Consider the following 20371-nt stretch of genomic DNA (forward strand, 5'->3'; position numbering starts at 1 on the left):
CGATCATTACCAGTTATTTTGCTGCCCAAATAGCAAAACTCATCTATTACTTTAAATGTCTCATTTCCTAGTCTAATTCCCTCAACACCACCTGATTTAATTCGACCTCATTCCATTATCCTCTTTTTACTTTTGGTGATCATCTTATGTCTTCTTTTCAAGACACTGTCCATTACGTTCGTCTGCTCTTCCATGTCCTTTGCTGTCTCTGACATAATTACAATGTCATCGGAAAACCTTACAGTTTTTGTTTCTTCCCCCCGGACTTTAATTCCTAGCTCAAATTTTTCTTTTGTCTCCTTTACTGCTTGCTCGATATACATATTGAATAACATCGAGGATAGGGTACAACTATTACTTCCATTACTTCTATTTCATGACACTCGACTCGTATAAATGCCATCTGGTTTACATACAAATTGTAAATAGCCATTTGCTCGCTGTATTTTGCTCCTGCCACCCTTGGAATTTTAGAGTATTCCAGTCGACACTGTCAAAAGACTTCTATTGAGTCTAAAAATGCTAAATACGTAGGTCTACCTGTCCTTAAACTATCTTCTAAGATGAGTTCACATGGCTCTGAGCACTATAGTACTTAACATCTGAGGTCATCAGTCCCCTAGAACTTAGAACTACTTAAACCTAACTAACCTAAAGACATCACACACATCCATGCCCTAGGCAGGATTCGAACCTGCGACCCTAGCGGTCCCGCGGTTCCAGCCTGTAGCGCCTAGAACCGCACGGCCACTCCGGCCGGCAAGCCGAAATGGTGTTTGTGCGCAGTCAAGCAGATGGAAACGGTCGAGAGGTAGAACGGCTTTACCAAAACGCGTACTCATAGACACCAGGCACATCAGAAAATATTTCAAGCGCTTTTTGGGCGTTTGTGTGATCACGGGTCTTTTCAGAAGGACGAATGTGCAAAGAGGTGGCAGACTATGACACCATATTTGGAAGACCCGGTTCTACGCCTGTGGCGTTCTTCGGAGAGAGGCCGGAACGTGCTAAAGAGTGCGGCAATCCATGATCCGACGTGTGAACGCGTGCACTTCATGGCATGAAGTCCAATTTGAACACCTCTTGTGACGCGGATGCGAAACAGCCCTGTATAGTGTTCTGGGAAGATTTGTTGTTACACGCACACCCTCCATTTCCGGACACATGTTCATATGACAGTTTATTCTGCTATTTTCAGTCAGGAATCTGTCCCTGCAGTTTGTGATATTAACAGTCATCCTGTACATGTATTCTGTGTTACGGGCGCTGGAAACAAAAACAGTTTTGGAAAGACTGGCGTAAAGAAATTTTTCAACAGATAGTAATGTAGAATTATAGTCTGTAAATAATTATCCTGAAGTATTTTGCAAAATTGTGTAACTGTTGTTGAAACAGCACCTTCCATCTCATAACGCTTATTCTGAATACGATTTGTGTCATAAGCTAACTAGTTCAAAATGGTTCAAATGGCTCTGAGAAAAAAAAAAGGGTTCAAATGGCTCTGAGCATTATGGGACTTAACTGCTGAGGTCATCAGTCTCCTAGAACTACTTAAACCTAACGAAGCTAAGGACATCACACACATCCATGCCCGAGGCATTATTCGAACCTGCGACCGTAGCGGTCGCGCGGTTCCAGACTGTAGCGCCTAGAACCGCTCGGTCACCCCGGCCGGCAGCTAACTAGTCCCATCAGCAATTCACCGTCGGTATTATTACTTTATCATGGGTGGATGCTGCCTTACGTGATTCTGCGTGCAGCCGGACATCTTTCAGTCCTATTACTGCTGTCACAACGCATTTCATCTGGACCCGCCCTACGCTGTTGTTTACGACGAAAGCAGCAGAGTCCGGCTTCACATTCTCTTCTGGGTGATACTTTCGCCACGCCTTCAGCGGCACAAATTTGTCACCGGAGAAAAGCTTCGTTCCATTCCTTTTGAAATATTTTCGATTTGTAAAATACTTCCGTTCTGGCGTTCCCCAAGACAGTGTTATAAGCCTTTTGCTGTTTCTTATCTACTATATAAACGATTTGGGAGACAATCTGAGCAGCCGGCTTAGGTTGTTTGCCGGTGATGCTGTCGTTTATCGACTACCAAAGTCATGAGAAGATCAAAACAAGCAAAGCGATTTAAAAAAGATATCTGTATAGTGTGAAAATTGGTAATTGACCCTAAATAACGAAAAGTGTGAGGCCATCCACGTAAGTTGTAATGTTGTGGGGAAGGCTGACCAAAGACTGCCTTTTTGTTGGCTGGACACTTAGGAAATGTAACAGATCTACTAAGGAGACTGCCTACACCACGCTTGTCCGTCCTCTTTTAGAATACTGCTGCGCGGTGTGGTATCCTTACCAGATAGGCTTGACGGAGTACGTCGAAAAAGTTCAAAGAAAGGCAGAGCGTTTTTTATCATCGCGAAATGGGGAGGGAGTGTCACTGAAATGATACATGATTTGGGTAGGGCATCATTAACACAAAGGTGTTTTTCGTTGCGGAGCAATCTTCTCACGAAATTCCAATTACCAACTTTCTCCTCCGAATACGAAAATATTTTCTCAACGCCAACCTATATAGGGAGAAAAGATCACCTTGATAAAATATGGGAAATCAGAGCTCGTACGGAAAGATATAGGTGTTCGTTCTTACCGCGCGCTATACGAGACTGGAATAATGTAGAATTGTGAAGGTGGTTCGATGAACCCTCTGCCAGACACTTCAATGTAATTTCCTAAGTGTCGATGTAGACGTAGAAGAGAGCACATTATATGATTACAACAAGAAACCAGTACCATATTAATGCACACAAAAAAACATAAAATATGTAGTGGAACAATTTTTAAATATTTACAACAATGATAAACAAATCTTTTAAGTTGAAAACATTTTAAGAATACTAAAGTAAGAGGAGGGCTAATATATGTAACAGATAAAGTAACGCATACAAATAAGCTGAAGGCTACAGGAGAGGACGACGCTAAACCAGGTGTTCAATAGAAGCAATTCTGGTGACAAAAATAATGGAAATAACTAAATGTTGTCTTGAGACGATGTTCATTTTGTCATAGACATATCGTTACTTTTTAGTATGAATTGAAAAGGCGAAGTGGTTTCCGCTGCAGTGAATTACGATAATTAATAGGCTAGGATAGTCCTGCCAAAGAAGTTTATAGTAAATGGAAAGTTATAATTATTAGGCGACATAAAAGTTGGCCAATTATTTGCACAGAGGAAGATGGGAGAAAGAATGGTTTCTAGGCGACAGGTAAGTCGGCCAATCATTAATGAAGAGAGAGGGAGGAAAGGCAAGCCAACGCGTAAGTCGACCGTTAAGTAGTATTTATGGATGAAGTACTTTCCGCCAACTATTTTATGAAATACAAAGGGAGTAGACATATTGTCGACGTAACACAACACTGACATGTAGATCTCGTAGGAAATGAACGTAGTAAATAAGGTTTAAATAGAACGCCACGTAATATTAAGTATAGAGAGTAAAAACACACACTGGTGTTAAATATGGAAGAACGGTGTAATAAATGACTAGCTAAGAATAATTAGCCCCTTACAGATTACAATGTCACACAATGCTCCTATGTGAAAGTCAGTAAAAAATACACTGTCATTACATGAATAGAGTCCGACTAGAACTTTTTGTAGCAAACAATGACACACTAATGTAGAAGGAATGATGTCTCATACTATGGAATGAAACAACGATTTGGTAAGTGAAGGTTTGTGCATTATGACTGAAGCAAGGTTCAAAAACGTTTTCTTGACGATTGTAAGCCTCCGTAGGTACGAATTAAAGAGCAGGTAGCGCCGGTAAGTGGAATGTGTGATTGCCGAAGTAACAGACAGTACGAGCAAGCACAAAGCTCTTAAAGAATGCGAAGGGCAATGTCCCAACTGTACGTAGCAACAGCTGCGACCAAAACAATCACTCTCGCAGTACAACGTAAACATTGGCTTTGTTTATAAACGCATTAAATCCAAACAAAACATTGTGTATTTATATTGTAACAGTGTATAAAAACACGTTTATTTAAAATTTGCTTAAAATTATTAGTAAATTAATTGAAGGCATTTTGTACTGTTTCATGGAATTGTACTGGAGCTGTAATCTGGGGTTGGAAAAGGGAGAATGGACTGACAGTTATAGAATTCGACACCACTTCGGAAAGTGTGGAGTTTCACAAAGCAAGACCACATTATGGACAACAGCATCATCAGTATGCGTTTCTGTTGTGGGCTGTTTGAGTATGTTCTGGTAAAAGGTGTGAATGCAAAGTTCTTCCGTCTCCACGTATTTGTGAAAAGTATAGGTGTTGTTTATTTTCTTTGCAACCATGTGAAGTGGACGTCTTTATGACGCATTCACATAAATAAGTGCATAACGACATGATGCCGACATAATACTGAAGAAGTGTACAAAAATATTTTGTCGAGTTTAATGGACGGCAATGCACCGATAGGAATTGTATAGCAATGTAACTTCTCGATAAATATTTTGTTGAATTTAATGGACAATGCTCCGATACTAGCTTAACGGCAATATGAAATGTTGCGAATGAAATTTTTCTCGGAAATAGAAGACTGCTGTGGAGTATTCAGTAGAAACGGTAATTTGTAAGTTAACAACAGACTGTCAATACCACAAGGGTGCAGAATGACAGTACTTTGTAAATCTTTACTATTTAAAGGATGATGTAATTAGTATAGAAAGTGTAATTAAATATCAATGGTTTTGGGATATAGGTTTATACAAGAATTTATTGTGGTTAACGATTAGTTTTTGTGTAATCACAAAATTTTTTAGTTTATGATTATATAAGTTGATTAATAATCTGAGAATCAAAAAATATAATGTAGATTCAACTTTTGAAAAACAATCAGAAATGACAAGTATAGTGGAATGGTGTGACTCTTGAGAGATGACAGCTGAAAAATTAATAAAAATTTGTTTATTTCCAATGTTTGCAATAACATATCATTTTTTGGAAATCTCTGAAGGAGGGGGCTGTGTAATATTTCTGGCTTTGCAGCCATCATATTCGTCTACAAGAGGCTCTTTTTAGAGCAGTTGAGATGGCAGCTATGGCAAAATTACGTAATGTCGTGTGAGGTATAGATGACAGATGGTTTGTTCGGTGCGGGTTTCGTGAGAATGACCGCCTAAATTGTGATGCTTCTCCGTGATTGGCTGCTGCGTTCGGAAGTTGCGCGCCAAAATGACAATCTTCTATTATTAATGTTAGAAAAACTAAACAACGTGTTTATTTGAATTTAAATTTAAAGCATCTCTCAATAGCGTGCTATCATTCTGTTATAACACGTAATAATAACCAGCAGAATAATAAACAGTTGCTAAACGAAAAGGCAGACAATCTTCGGATCGAGCCTAATTCGGATGGCGGGCGAAGTGTTTCGACTGTAACATCAGTGTTGGTTCGGCAGTGTTCGGTCGGTCTTACTTAAGACTTTGCTAGCAATGTATGGTTTGTTGAACATATATTTGAGAACAGAATGATATTAATTACGGAAATATACAGTTCATAAATTTGTTGAAGAATACAATTCATTCGTAACTCTAAGGTGGAATGTAACTGTGAAGTTTCTCGTGTTCTGTTAATAAAAAGCGAGTGGTATTCCGTATAAAAAAAGTTATAGGGAATTTAATTCATTTCTAAAATAACAGTTTCTCGCAAAGAGTTTCTTACAACCTCAAGATTGCGGATTCACGACCTACGTGCTGTTTGTGCGCAGGGGACAAATGTAAAAAACTGCAGGTTGGTGAACTTTAATGCATTCCACTCCAGGCGGTGGAAGCAAATGTTTCCCAAAAATTCAGTTTTTTAAAAATTAATTATTCGATACGTCTTGCACAATATAAACGTTTGTGGTAGCGTTCTCGCTTCCCGCGCACGGGGTTCCGGGTTCGATTACCGGCGGGGTCAGAGATTTTCTCTCCCTCGTGATGACTGGGTGTTGTGTGTTCGTCATCATCATTTCATCCCCATCGACGCGCAAGTCGCCGAAGTGGCGTCAAATCGGAAGACTTGCACCAGGCGAACGGTCTACCCGACGGGAGGCCCTAGTCACACGGCATTATTATTTATTATCTGACCCCTTGAGATAAGTTTAACTGTTAATTTTTGAGAAAGTGTCTGGCCAAAGTAGCTAATGTGTGAAGTCAGATTTCATCTTCCATGCACTTTCTTACTTAAAGATATGGCTGGTGACAAAAATGTTAACTTCACAAAGTTCATACATTCCGGAAATAGTTGTGTCTCGCAATAGCCAACTAACTACAATGTGAGACAATAACATGCTTGTTAAGTGCTTCCCATTTCCTCACACAGCATTGCAAAGGTACGGGAATTTGTAGGCCGAGCCTTAATAAAATTATTTTCACTGCATCGTCCAGCACAGATTTCAATCCATCGGGCATGCGTGCCCAAGAAACGTTTGGCGCTACCGATTTCACTTTTGGCAACAAACCCAGCATAACGCCGTCATAGACTTGGTTACGTCTTATCAAATGCTTACTCAGCGAGTCCATTCCATTGAATTTTCGCGAAAGTATTCGTCGGCTACTTAAATATATCTCCTCTCGTAGTTCTCTCTTTTAAGGATCTGCAGAATAGTAGTTCCTCTTCTGCGGACTCCTCATTAATACAGCGGACGAAAAGTAAAATGGATAAATTGACAACATCAGTAGATTTGTCAAGTTGAATCGCAAAAGAAGGACTCGCACGAACTCTTTCCAAAATTTCACTTTCGACATAATTTGACTTGTCTATAAATCCGGCGGTTGATCGTATTGTTGAACAAAGGTACCATAATGACCTTTTTTGTGAAAGATTCTCGAAGCATGCACTGCACATCATCATTTATATATGGCCGCCAAAAATCCTCAGCTGTTGGAATGAGGCTTTGCAATTTTAGCAGTGCTGTAGCGAATGCAATAAGACGCTTAAAGAGTATTCTCTTTGTCACTGTTTACAGCGGATACAAAAGTAGTTACCAATTTTTCCACTCGTTAGCTTTTCGTGTAGAAAAATCAGCAAATTTGTTTATATGGCCTAGTGTTTAGTTTCTTAAGGCTCGTTTACGGCTGGCGACATCTTGCAACATTGTGGCATGCTACGGAAATGCGGCGTGCGACGTCTTATAGTATGCTACAAAAGGCAACATCTTGCGGTCTATGTTGTATGCGGCAGGTTAATTTATATCAAAGCAATAGAATTTAGAATTTGTGCCACAATGAGTCGGTCTTGCAGGAACATGGGTGATAAAGTGATTGCGGCGGCTGCTTACTTGGTCATCACACATGCAGCTAACAATGGAAATGAAAATAAATGGAAAAGGAAACGATGGTAGAAGAGATGAATATTTAGAGAAGGCCCACGAACGAGTAGCTGCAGATTATGGTGCGTTATTTAGTAATTTTACGAGAATGTCCAGTGAATGCTTAAAATTTACTACAGTTAATTACACCTCATATTCTAAAGAAAGATACCAATTGCTAAGACAGTATTTCACCAAGATTTCGACGGGCCATCGTGTTACGATTTTTAGCCACTGGGGATTCGTACAAGTCACTAATGTGCTCATTCAAAGTATCATATTCTGCTATTTCCCTCATAGTGCCAGACGTATATGAAGCTATTTCATCACTGTTGAAGAAATACATAAAGGTAAGTACACAACATTCGATACTCGCTTTATGTAAATAATTTATTTTCATTTTTAAGTAAGTAAGTAACTGGTGCAAAGTATTTCACTTATTTTTTTTAAATTTCAAAAATTGATGGCGCTCTTCTGGCGCACCTGGTACTTAAGTGAATTCTTCGCTCTCACCAGTGTCATTGTCAACGTAAATAATTTCACAGTTAGCTTCTGGACAGCTTATTTCTGCACTGTTTTCCGATACGACAGCCGGTAATGATGTGATGCTGGGAGTTCGGTTCCCATACTCCCCCCACGCTGCTCTGAATAGCAAATTTCCAATGATATGCTTCAACTACGTTTGTGTTGTCAGGGGAAATTTCCTCATTTCATTGGCGATGAATTCTCCATACACACTCCATTTATCTGTTGTTAACAGCTTTCAGTCTGGTAAGCTTCCTCAACTCGAGCATCTCTCTCCATTTCCTGAGCCATTCTTTTTTTGGGTTTAATAATTCTCTTTCTCTGTGTTTCTCATGAGACGTAGTTGGTGTTCGACGCACATTGCCTTCAGAAGGCTAACTTGCATCTTCATCTTTTGTTTCTGTGTCGTCATTCTGAATAAGTTGGGAAAATGGAAGAATGTTGCCAGAAATTTCGAAGTGAAATGGAACTTCCCTCACTGTGTGGGACCATGGATAGCAAACATGTGCAAATTTTATGTCCTGCCAATTCTCGAAGTGAGTATATTAACTGCAAAAAAGGCGATTGCAGACGCAAATTACTGCTTTCAGTATGTGCATGTTGGTTGTCAGGGTCGCATATCAGAGTTTTTAAGAACACTTCATTTCATACAGCTTTAACGGAAAATAAATTAACATTCCTCCCCAGAATATCTTACAGGAAGCGAAAATCTGACACCATACGTTTTAGTAGCGGACTAGGCATTTCCAATGACGACAAATAAAATGAAACCGTATGCTGGTCAGTTACCAAGCTCAGAGGAAAGAATATTTAAGTACCGACTTTCTCGCGCACAACTTACTGTCGAAAACGCTTTCGGAATAATGTCCTCTGTTTTTAGAGTGTTTAGGAAGCCATTGTTACTTAAAGTTGAGAAAGCTGAAACAGCTACAACTTGTACGTATCTCCATAATTTTTTAAGACAAAGTGCAACGTCCAGAACTATTTATTCACCTTCAAATAGTTTCGATACAGAAGACGTAGATAATTGTGTAATTACCCTTCGAGAGTGGAGAGAAGCTACTCGCAACTATACAGGCTTAACGATTTTTTTCAAAGATACCTCGAAGACCTTCCTGTGATACACAGGGAGTACGAGAATAATTCTAAGAATATTTTACGGCACCACATGGAAAGGTTGTGTGCCAAGGAGATATCAATATTATCATCCTGCACCAATGTATATTAATTATGTTCGCACTACAATGAATATTCATTTACGTAAATAAACAGAATTATCTAGATGAACTAAAACTTTTTAGTTACTTTCTTCCTACAAACTTGTTCGTTTGGTCCACTGTAGGAAAATATATTTTGAAACTACTGTTTACACCTATCGATTACATAATTATTCGAAGGAAATTTGGTAGAAGGTACTTCATGTAGCCCATTCATTTCAACAATTTAAAAAATGGGACTTTCTAAGATCAGAATTAAATTTCCTATTTTATAAACACACTTATTGATAATTTTGTTTCCATGGATTGGTATACTACAGAACTCAGTTAAATATATGAATAGTTATTGAAATCGAGATACTTAAAATTGAGCTGTCCATTCCTGAACGTGGTTCCATCAAAGCTAAGATGAATTTAATGATTCATATGGGAGTCTTCATATGAAAATCCAAACCTAATGCAATTATCAGACTATTTCATTTTGTTTTCTCTACACACAGGTCACTTGTCGTCGACACAACACTAATTTGTGATTTTGTTAAATCCTGTTACCCTTTCAAACTTACACTTTTTAATTTGTTATCCATTTTAAACGTAAACGAAACACAAATGACAACAGTATTTGCCACAAGGACAGAAGAACTAGGCTATTGTTGAAAATCAAAGGCCTGACCGCCATGTAACAGTTGTTTGTAACTTATCCACGTGTTCCTACGATCCTCCGTCACCTTTCCCTGCCGCCGAAATTGCCGTTAGTGAATACTTGCAACCTCTAGCGGCAGTCACCGGCACTAGTTCCACAGAGCAGCATCAGCGCTACCACGGGACAGTCCGTAACTACACAGTTCCGTCAACGCTCAACAGGTGCGCTGCACCCGCAAAAAGAGTTCCACATGCAAAAAAGTAGTGACAAAAATGGCGTAGAAAATATTTTCCACTTATTTATAGCAATTTTACTTTTTATGTTTTCTATTTATACCACGCTGATTGCTGCAACTTACAAGTGAGTGGATATGTTGAGAGTTATGCTTAGCACACTCTCCCAGAACGAAACGTACACTACACTATAAGTAACACACGTTCACAGTTCTGAATTTGTCTTCAGTGGGGTCAATCCTGACCAACTGTAGTATATGATGAAAGTGCAAGATGAATCCTGTGATTCATTGCACGCGGTTGAAGGGACATCGCAACGCTCTTCAACCGACTTATCTGATACTACTCTCACTGAAGACAACAAATTAAATATCAAACATAGCTCCATTTTTTCGTATGAATTTAACGAAATCGATCATTGTACTGAAGCACCATTTATATTGGTGAACGACAGATACATACATACAATAAAAGTGTAATTCGTAACACGTCACTCAGATATCGCCACAGCTTTTTGTTTTATCTTTCATACCTCCTGTAAGGTGGACTCTTTCACCTTGTTTTTTAATTTCTTTCTTATTTTTAAGGCTTGATAGATCTCGCAGATCTGCCATAGTGTTTGCGTGTGTTTATTTTTTAACGTTATCGTTTCTCCTTGGTGAGGAAAGCTAGACCTTCTATGCAACGTTTTCTATTAAGAGACTGGTGTAGGTGTTATCGAACACCTCAGCTAATTCTCAGATGAAGACTTGATGACAGTGATAATGACCTGATTTTTCGTGATCACAATACTAATGGGGAAGAAAAACTCGTGAACAAGTCACAGACGATGGAAAAGCGTACTTCTTCCATAAGAACAGAAAAATATTTTCGATAGAAAAAAACAGAAGTTGTTACTTCTTGCGCTTGCCTGCACTGCAAAGATCTTATGGGACCAACTCACACCTGAGGGAGGACTCGAACCTCCGACAGGGATCAGCCGCGCAGACCCTGACAAGAAGCCTCAGACTGCGTGGCTAATTGCAGGAGGATCTGCCTGAAATGCATGCAGACTATAAGCAATTAAAATTTTGTTCAGGGCCTCAGAAGAATGCATAAGGTAATCACATTCTTCTTGATTTTTAAAATAAAAATTTGGCGAAATTTCTCCCTTGATAGAAATATGGGGTGGAATAACCGCTCTAAGGCTGAAAAGATAAGTAGTAATTTCAGAGCTCATACCAAATACAATTTGTCGCAAGTGAAGTATGTTTTTCCATGCAGTAATGTTGAGAATTTGTAATACCATATCCCTGATGATAATGGTTAGTAGAGAGGTAACTATGCCCCGTTAGTTTACTAATACATAAAATAATAAACTGCAAATTACGCTGCATTTTAGTTTTCAATTTTTTAAAAATTCTGTAATGTTAAAAATGCAAATTTACATAAGTAAATCTCGAACAACAGGAAGTCACGAAAATTTATATTCACCCAAACAACGGTTTTATACATAAAAACAAAAAGGCTGTCTTAGATACCTCGCCATAGTAATTGTGTTCCTGTCATCATCCATAGTAGCTAAGCGTTAACAAACGTCGGAAAACATATCCAAGTAATTAATTAAAGGAAATATCATACGCAAATGCATGTTGAAATCCAACCTACTGTATTCCAGTTTCTTTCAGGTATTATTTCGTCATGTAAATTCCGTGAATCGTGATCAGCTTGGTGTATTTATTCAATAATTTACATATCAAATACGTTTCCATTATTCATATCATATTTCGGTCTTATGTAAGTTGTTGTTCTTTTCGCTTTTTTCGGAATTAGTTTTAAAATAGTTCAAAATATTTCGTAATTTTATATAGTCCTCACTACGTCGTACGAGAATTACATTTGTATCAGAAAAATTATTTGCGCGGTAATGCTGCGGGTAATTAGCTGGTATTTGTCAGGCACAACTGCTGTCAGTTTACAGGTTACCATGGTTAAAGCCTATATTACACTGTCATATGTCTTTGACAAAGCTAGAACCAAACTGCGTTTTGTAAAAGGTATGATAAAAGTACTACAGTACACCATCCAAGATTTTATAAAATGTCTTTCATAAATATGTGACAAATATTTTTAACAATTTATTACATGCCTTAGACTGGGTACGAGAGCGGAACACTCTGAAAAATGATGGTGCCCCTGTTTTTAAAGGATTAATTACTGTACATCGTTTACAAAGTTCAATCAATCTTATAGGGAACGATCACGCCGGAGTGAGGGAATTACGACCGACCCCTATGTGCAGCGTTTCAATGTTAAGGTGAGACTGTTCATTAAGTACGGTAGTGCTTAAAGAGACACCCCCTTCCCCCCCCCCCCTCCCCACCCCCTTCCTACACACACACACAGACGCCGGGGAAAGATTGCCGATTCCCACTTCATACGGGTTCCAGGTTCCAAACTGTTTTACTAGCTCTTTCCATTTTTTTTCCAGTTGTCTAAGCCAGAATGAGAAGGTGATCTGTAGGCGCCTTCGAGAAGAAACTATTCCAGTAACCGCTGAAATTTCTGAAAATCAAAATGATCGGATCGGAGGGGAACTTGAACATTGTTCCTCCTGAAGACTGTTTCATTTTCGTACCATTTCATAATGTTGCTCGGCGTTGAGTGCGTATAAAAAGGACAATTAAAATCATAGACAGAAAAAATGATATGTAGTGTCCCTGAACCTTGACATCCGCCTGTGAAATATTCATTCACGTAAAACATTTTTACAAATATTTGATACTGGTAACCGTATTCTTCATACTAATCCTGTAAGAGTTTGATGGGGATTGCACAAGACAATGTAATTTAACTTTATCTCTATAAAAACATGCCAGCTTTATGTTTACGAAGGTATTGAACCAGAAAATTGGTTCTGAGTTGCGCGTTCAACATCAGTTTGCATTTAATTATTCTACGAGGCCACTGAAGGCGAAGTCGGTTGATTCTGAGCGTTAATTGTTTTGCACTGATTCGTTGCACGCACTTCAGACATTCTTTGATATTCTTGTCACCTGAGGCAGTATTAAGACTCAGTTTGAAGTCAGTTCAGGCGTAGAATGTAAATTTGCGGCTAAAACTGTTCCCAAAATTCGGCTTTCATTTTCAGAAACCAGCATTCCATAAATATAAAAAAAATGTTTGAATAAAGTGTGTTCTCCTGTATTCTCATTTGCAATGAACGTAACCATTATCTTGCATGATTGTATAAACAGGACAATTTTTGCCATTGCAACTGCAAGCGCCTACTAAACACATGGAGTATAATATCTATGGAATGAGCATAGCCTACTGTACTGTGCATGTTCTCAACATCAAACCGGGTTGGTCAGGTGGTAACGGGACGTCGCTGCTTGTCTGCAATTTGTGGTAATAGCGAAACTTTCATATTACACATATTCATCTGTTTTTACACACACTTCTACACGTTTCTGTGGTAATAACAGCTATGGTGTGCAGTATTATTGTTGCTATGGATGTAAAGAGAAGTACGTGAAAGGAAGACCCGTTACTTTTCATAGGTACGTACAACAAACCTCTAATACTGAGTATCATATTGATGTGAGGCGCTTTGTAAGTTTAAAAATATCGAGACACGGTATTTTAATGTCTTGTATTGTAGAGAAAATTTCTGCGGTTTTTTTTTATCGCCATGTGTTCACGAGAGACAAGCAAGATAAATTTGCAAGTCCGTTTAGGCTACCAGTCAGTGTTTATATTCGTGCTATGTTGTTCCGCAGATAAAATCTATATGACATTGTGACTAATTTCCTCCAGTTTATTCAGGTCCTCAAACCCTTGTGTGTATCTAAGTACTACTGCATGAGACAGTTTCCTACATTATATAATTTTTGTATTCTAGTTTCCCGAAAGATAAAACTGCTTATTTACTGTATGAATTTCATTACTACAAATACTTTTCTTCCCTCCTTTCTGTGATGCATCGGCGCCCAATACAGTGTCATTGTGACGTAATTAATTAGAACGGAGATTCGACAACATGAATAAGTTCAACAGAAAACCTAAAAAGGTGTTGTTGGCTGTCACTTCTTTCCCGCAGCCGAAAAAACGTAAGTAAAGTGGAATTGAGCTATGATATTGTGGTGAAAAAGTACAATACTCTTGCTCTTCTCTTTAAAACTATTTCAGTTCCAGGTATGAAATTGTGGAGATGTCTATGAAACGCATATACAAAGTTTCAGGATACTTCTAAAGGTGATCTATCTGTTCTAGCGAAGTGATGATGATGATGATGAGTCCCATACGCCGTTTACCGAGCGTAGGGGAGCGACGCGGGAGACCCGCGCCGCCATACTAGGCAAGGTCCTAGTGGAGGTGGTTTGCCATTGCCTTCCTCCGACCGTAATGGGGATGATTGATGATGATGATGAAAACGACACAAACACCCAGTCATCACGAGGCAGGTGAAAAATCCCTGACCCCGCCGGGAATCGAACCCGGGACCCCGTGCTCGGGAAGCGAGAACGCTACCGCGAGACCACGAGCTGCGGAGCGAAGTAATAACACTAAATATGCTAAGCACTACGGACTAACATCTGCCGTCCCAGTACCATGTGACTTGAGCAGCAGGGGAGGTTGCGGACAGATTTCTCGTTCTGCGCATCCGAATGCTCACTCCATAGGGGACACAGGAGTACTGATCCTTACGAACGGCGGAGCAGCACAGAGGGATAGGGGATTCCCCGCATAGGGGCGACTTGTCTCCGTCCTTGAAACTCTCGTCTCCAGCGCCTGGAGAGCCCTCCGCAGCCTCCAGACAAAGGCGACCGCCTGGAGGACAGCCAGCAAACCTCATCAGCCTTCCTTGTACGAGACATCGTCGTATCTGTACAGCCTTCAACGGCAATCTGCCTCCAAAGCCCGTCTTAACCCGCGTGGGCCTCGGCATACTGCTCTTCCAGACTGGTTATGTAGCCGACGTGCCCTTTACATTGGTACCATCGACTGCTGTGTGTAGAAAGTGTGAAACATCGTATCAAATCACGCATTTGGCAGTAATACGCTGAGAGTTCTATTACTGTCTTCCGAAGTTTCATACAATTTCGTTTACTTATTAAATGCTCAATCAGATAACTACGAAACGCAGGCTGAATTTGGTACTGAAAACTGACAAACACCCATTAAAACCTGTAACAGATGTGGATGTCCACGGAATAGAACGAACATGGAGTGGTTCTAATTTTTTTCTTTTTTCATTCCCTAATCACGAGGCCACAACAGGTTGCTGTAGAACTTTTCAGCTAAATCCCAGGGAAACTCTCCATTGTACCCCCCTCAGATATAGAGGTAAGAGTGCCCTGTGGACGGCCCGTCAAAAACTGAACAAAGATCAAACATGAAAACTGGAAGAAGGTGTACGGAACTGTGAAAAAGAAAAGCAAAATAGGAACAGTGAAAGGACCAAGAACAATAAGTTCAATATCGAACAGCCAGGAAGACAAAAGGCGTTATTGTTGGGTGGTTACGGTCTCGCCCAAGCAGGCGACACGTTTTCAAACCTCCCTCATGCCTGATTTGTGTCAGAGTCGTGGTGTAACGTCCGTTTGCAAAAGCGAGGTGTAAGGCAGGGACCTAAAATGACTGTTGATTCTGCACAACTACTCTATTAGCAACGCAAAGGAAGTGGCTTTCGAATGGGAACCGCAAACGTCTGATGACAAGGAGACAAGTCAACCGAATCCTCCACCGGGAAACACGTCAGGTATGCCAAACACAGCACTAGCGACAATACGTGTGTCATAAGATAGGAATTTGTTATCGACGCATCTAACTTGTACGATTCGTGAGTGAGTGAAATATGCCTCCTTTACCCAATATAGGGGTTCGTATGAATGTGAATGTGGTCACTCCAAGAAAAGGATGACATCATAATGGTTTGTTACAGAAGCTTCAACAAATGGACGCAACAGTTTCACAATCACAGTTTCTCTGTGCTCTGTCAAAACATATGTTTTTAACGTTTTTGAAGTTGCGTTCAGTTTCGGAAGCCGTGATTCTTGAATTCCTTTCTTGTAGTAACATAGTTCACAACCGATTATTTGTTGTATTCATTTCTGTGAGACGTCTATATGGTACGTCGCCTGCTCTCACTATCCGCCACATTTACTTGCGACGGTAACGTCTTCGTACCACATGACTCAAATTCTGGCAAACGCCAAGACTACAGAAACAGAACAAACATTTCAATTACTGGATGGACAGTTCATAATGCTGAGCGAAAGAAAAAAACCTTGGCGGTCCAACACAATGATCATTTAACCCATGACGCCATTGCTGTTTCAGACTGCATTTTATTGCACTTCTTGTTCTTGGACTATTCACTGTTTCAATTTTTTTTTTTTTTTTTTTACAGTTCAGTACATCTTCTTCCTGTTTCTGTTCTTAATCTGTGTTCAGTTTTTGACGGGCTATCCACTGGGTCATCTTATCACTAAATCTGAGGGAGATGCAATGTGGAGTTTCCCTTGTCAGAATTGCGCAGAGGACTTCCCAACAGGGCATGTTTGTGAGGGAAATTCCTGTTCCAGCAACCGCCTTGCAACCAACGAAAACCTCCCTAAGACCTAGACTGGAACTAGGGGATTAGAAATTTACTTAAATTTTGTGAAATGTGTGAGTGAGTGTTTGTGTGTGTGTGTAGGACGACTTTCAATACATGCCGATACGTCGCCTGCGGAAACAAGACAGTTTGCGGACGAAAATTATTATTCTTTTTTTCGCAATGGTTTAGTCATTGATTAACGACAAAATTTTTGTTTGCAGGAGCAACGTTCGGAAAACGCCTGTGGCAGCATCAGGCAGCTGCGCGCGCACATGTCGAACACGGACAAGGATGTGGAAAGATACTGGTCGGGGCATTGCTTAGCGAATACCCCGCCATTCGCTTCAAGTTGTTTAAGAGTGTGTTCATGGCTTTTAATCACTGCCCAATTTCTCTGTTTCATTAGAAGAGACTTTTTAAATTCCTAGCTGCATGTTTAAAGGTTCGAACGCCAGGTATTTAGTGGACACATTTACCTCTCTGAGAGCTCATGCTGAAAAGTCCAGGCAGCTAGCTGTAATACGGCGCTTCGTTACAAAACGTTGAGATAGATACGTCTGTCTTCGGTTGTGATTCGGTCTTGATACGGAATGCAAAGGACTTTCCACGGCATGGTTTTGAATTTTGGACCCGGCCCCTTCGACAAGGAGAAACTGATATAAAGCTGCTGAAACTTTGTACAACGTTCATCTACGCACGCAACTGGACCGGATGTAGCTTTCTCGTTGTTAGCGACTAACAGCAGCAGAGATTACAAGAAACTTTAAGAATAGTGTTCCATCCTTCACGAGGATATTTGCGAAGTAAGCTATGAAACGTGCGTCGCTTGCAGGATGCAGAGTCCAAACGCGGCGCTCTCACATCATCGCGCAATCTTGTAGGGTCGGCGGAAACTATTCACTGGGCCTGCTGCACGTAGTGCACGCCGCTGCCGCCACGAGCGCTGTACGTGGAACGCTCGCTACATTCCAAGGGCGGCATTTACAAAAGGGACATTGATTTCGCTTTTCTGTCACGGCTGTCGGCAACTCTTGAGTTGACAAAAGACAGAGATAAGTTGGATTTCTGAGAAATAACTGCCCTTTTTTGCTGGATATACTGCTTATGATCATAATAACAAGGCAAGAAAACTGAGGTTCACCACAAGCACGCTGTAAGAGCATTATTGTGAAGTAAAGGCTTGATGAAGATAATCGCCATTACAGAAAAGAGTTTTTGGTAGTTAATGGTTAAATATCAGTAAGAAGATAGAGATCCAGAAGGTAAACACACTGGCGCACTTTTAATTCCTTTGAGCGTTTCTACTTTATGAATTAACAACCGGCTTCAAAATTAACTACATTAATGACTACAGTGTTGCTCGAGAAAAAAGACAAGCACTATGTTTGTAATACTAAAAAGTGCTGTTAAGGAAGTTGACAGAAAATAAGATACACATCTTATAATAACGATGACTATTTCAAAATTAATGTGTCTGCTCAAACATTCCACAAATACTGCTCCTTTTCCATTCCTCTTGGTTTCAACATCCCCTTACATTTATGCTTTGTCTATCAAAAATACCTAATTTACCAACATTTTACAGGAGATGCCCAAAGTAGTTCAAAAAAATGGTTCAAATGGCTCTGTGCACTATGGGACTTAACTGCTGAGGTCATCAGTCTCCTAGAACTACTTAAACCTAACTAAGCTAAGGACATCACACACATCCATGCCCGAGACAGGATTCGAACCTGTGACTGTAGCGGTCGCGCGGTTCCAGACTGTAGCGCCTAGAATCGCTCGGCCAACCCAGGCCGGCCGAAAGTAGTTCGCTCTGAGATTAATACATATGTCGAAATTTCTCATATCGTAAAGAACCTACTTGTTGTAGCACCGTGTTTGTTAACTTCAAACCAACGCTGCGAAGTATTGCATCAAAATCTCTCAACTCACAATCAGTAGCAGTGGATGACAAGTTTGCTACAGGTGCAACCTTTCGTATGGCCGGAGCTGCAGCTCCAACGTGAAGATAAAGACATGTGTAAATGTTTTGAAGAATGGAAGGATAGACGTGTTTGGATAAAGAATGTCCTACTTTGAAGCCGACCACAAGTAACTAAGTATGTATGGTGAGTACAGAAATTTCCGGTATCAATCTCTTTGCGTCAGACGTCGTACACGACATTTTATGACGGAACACCAGAAAAGGCAAGCAATAAACGGCTTGGTTGAGAGTTTTTGATGAACCTTGTCACAGCCTGAAAAGTGCGAAACGACAAATACATTATGAGGGCGCGACCAGTCCCGCTTTCCTACTGGCATACGCCATACGCTTGTTCTTACCGTGTGAAGAGCGAGGTTCGTTCCCCCGCATGCTATCCAGATTTTGGATTTCGAAGTTTCCCCAAAGTCGCTTATGAAATATGCTTGGATGTTTCCTTTTAAAAAGGCACATCGGTTTTCTTCCTCAATTGGAGCTTGTGTTTGGACGGTTTACCCATCATTAGGGCATTCTGGGCATTTTATACGCCATATATATAGTACATTCGTGAAATGGAAAACCCTAACGTTCCTTGTTCTTTAGCAAATACTTCTAGACAGAGCGCTGCTGTTGGCTTTTATTGCGTGTTATTCTACGACATGTCCGCAGTTCGTGGTCGTGCGGTAGCGTTCTCGCTTCCCACGCCCGGGTTCCCGGTTCGATTCCCGGCGGGATCAGGGGTTTTCTCTGCCTCGTGATGACTGGGTGTTGTGTGATGTCCTTAGGTTAGTTAGGTTTAAATAGTTCTAAGTTCTAGGAGGCTGATGACCATAGATGTTAAGTCCCATAGTGCTCAGAGCCATTTATTCTACGACATCAGTGCTGCAAACAGTAAGACACATTTTCAGATCCCATCTTGACTGTAATACGATCATTAATTTATTTTCAAACTATCGTTGATTTCCATGATGTGCCATTTTCAAGTAATTATTCTGAAACTAACATATAACAAACATCTTACACGTCGTATGACTTAACATGCATACAAATTTGTGAGTTAGTTCATAGTACAGTGTTTATACACACACCGTGTGATTCTCATATTGTGCTAGCATATCCTCGTGTTTTACTTCTTGCTCTTGTGAAACTACACCGCAACGTATGTTACAGAACTGTGTTGCATAACATACTCGACAATCAAACACAGCAATATTTTTGTACCTTTGACTCTCTTAGTTTCTGACACGAGTAGTTAGTGTTACGGTTTCAACAACAAACGCTGCAAGCCGATCGTCGCACACCCTTGTGCTGAGTAGGCTATGCATCGATTTTAGAGGACTATTTCTAACACGCTGCTGAACATTAAGGTGATTTGTGGTCGCCGACTTAATAATGTTTTATTGTTTTCGCCTGCGACAGATTTTTTCGCGCCACATCGTATCTATTCACCACTTTCCATAATTACTCCTCGTACATGCACAGGAAACAAAAGAAAAGCGGAACTCCAGCTCCCTGTAAGGATGTCTTGCGCCTACGCCGATGTCTTGTGACAGGCACAATAAATACTTCACTCGTACTAGAATCTTGGCGCTCGCTTCTGGGTGACCATCGAGAATAATCGTTCTTTCGACATGAGCACATATTGTTCCAATAGAAACGGAGCGCAAACCTACCTTGTCATATGAGTACACAAGGTGTAAATAACTGCAACTCGTCATGTCTCGGAATACCTTTGAGTCATCGCGGTAATCGATATAAGGTGTTGGAGTTAGCGGGGCAAAACAAACCCACAAGCGGATCTCCTTTTGCTGACAGATTTGTGACAAATTTATCTAACCTATCAAGGAAACCAATTT

The 20371-nt window shown here is 40.3% G+C and overlaps 1 protein-coding gene and 1 non-coding gene across 6 annotated transcripts in view; one reads left to right on the forward strand and one right to left on the reverse strand.

The window, feature by feature from the left end:
• Positions 1-20371, reverse strand: part of LOC126335033 (NAD kinase-like) — a 904299-nt gene that overhangs the window by 642719 nt on the left and 241209 nt on the right. The window lies entirely within an intron of this gene.
• LOC126337520 (U8 small nucleolar RNA) lies at positions 10192-10310 on the forward strand. Its single transcript, XR_007565091.1, has one exon. It is a non-coding gene; the product is annotated as a U8 small nucleolar RNA (small nucleolar RNA).

Source organism: Schistocerca gregaria, chromosome 2 (genome assembly GCF_023897955.1).
Source record: "Schistocerca gregaria isolate iqSchGreg1 chromosome 2, iqSchGreg1.2, whole genome shotgun sequence".
Classification (NCBI taxonomy): Eukaryota; Metazoa; Arthropoda; class Insecta; order Orthoptera; family Acrididae; genus Schistocerca; species Schistocerca gregaria.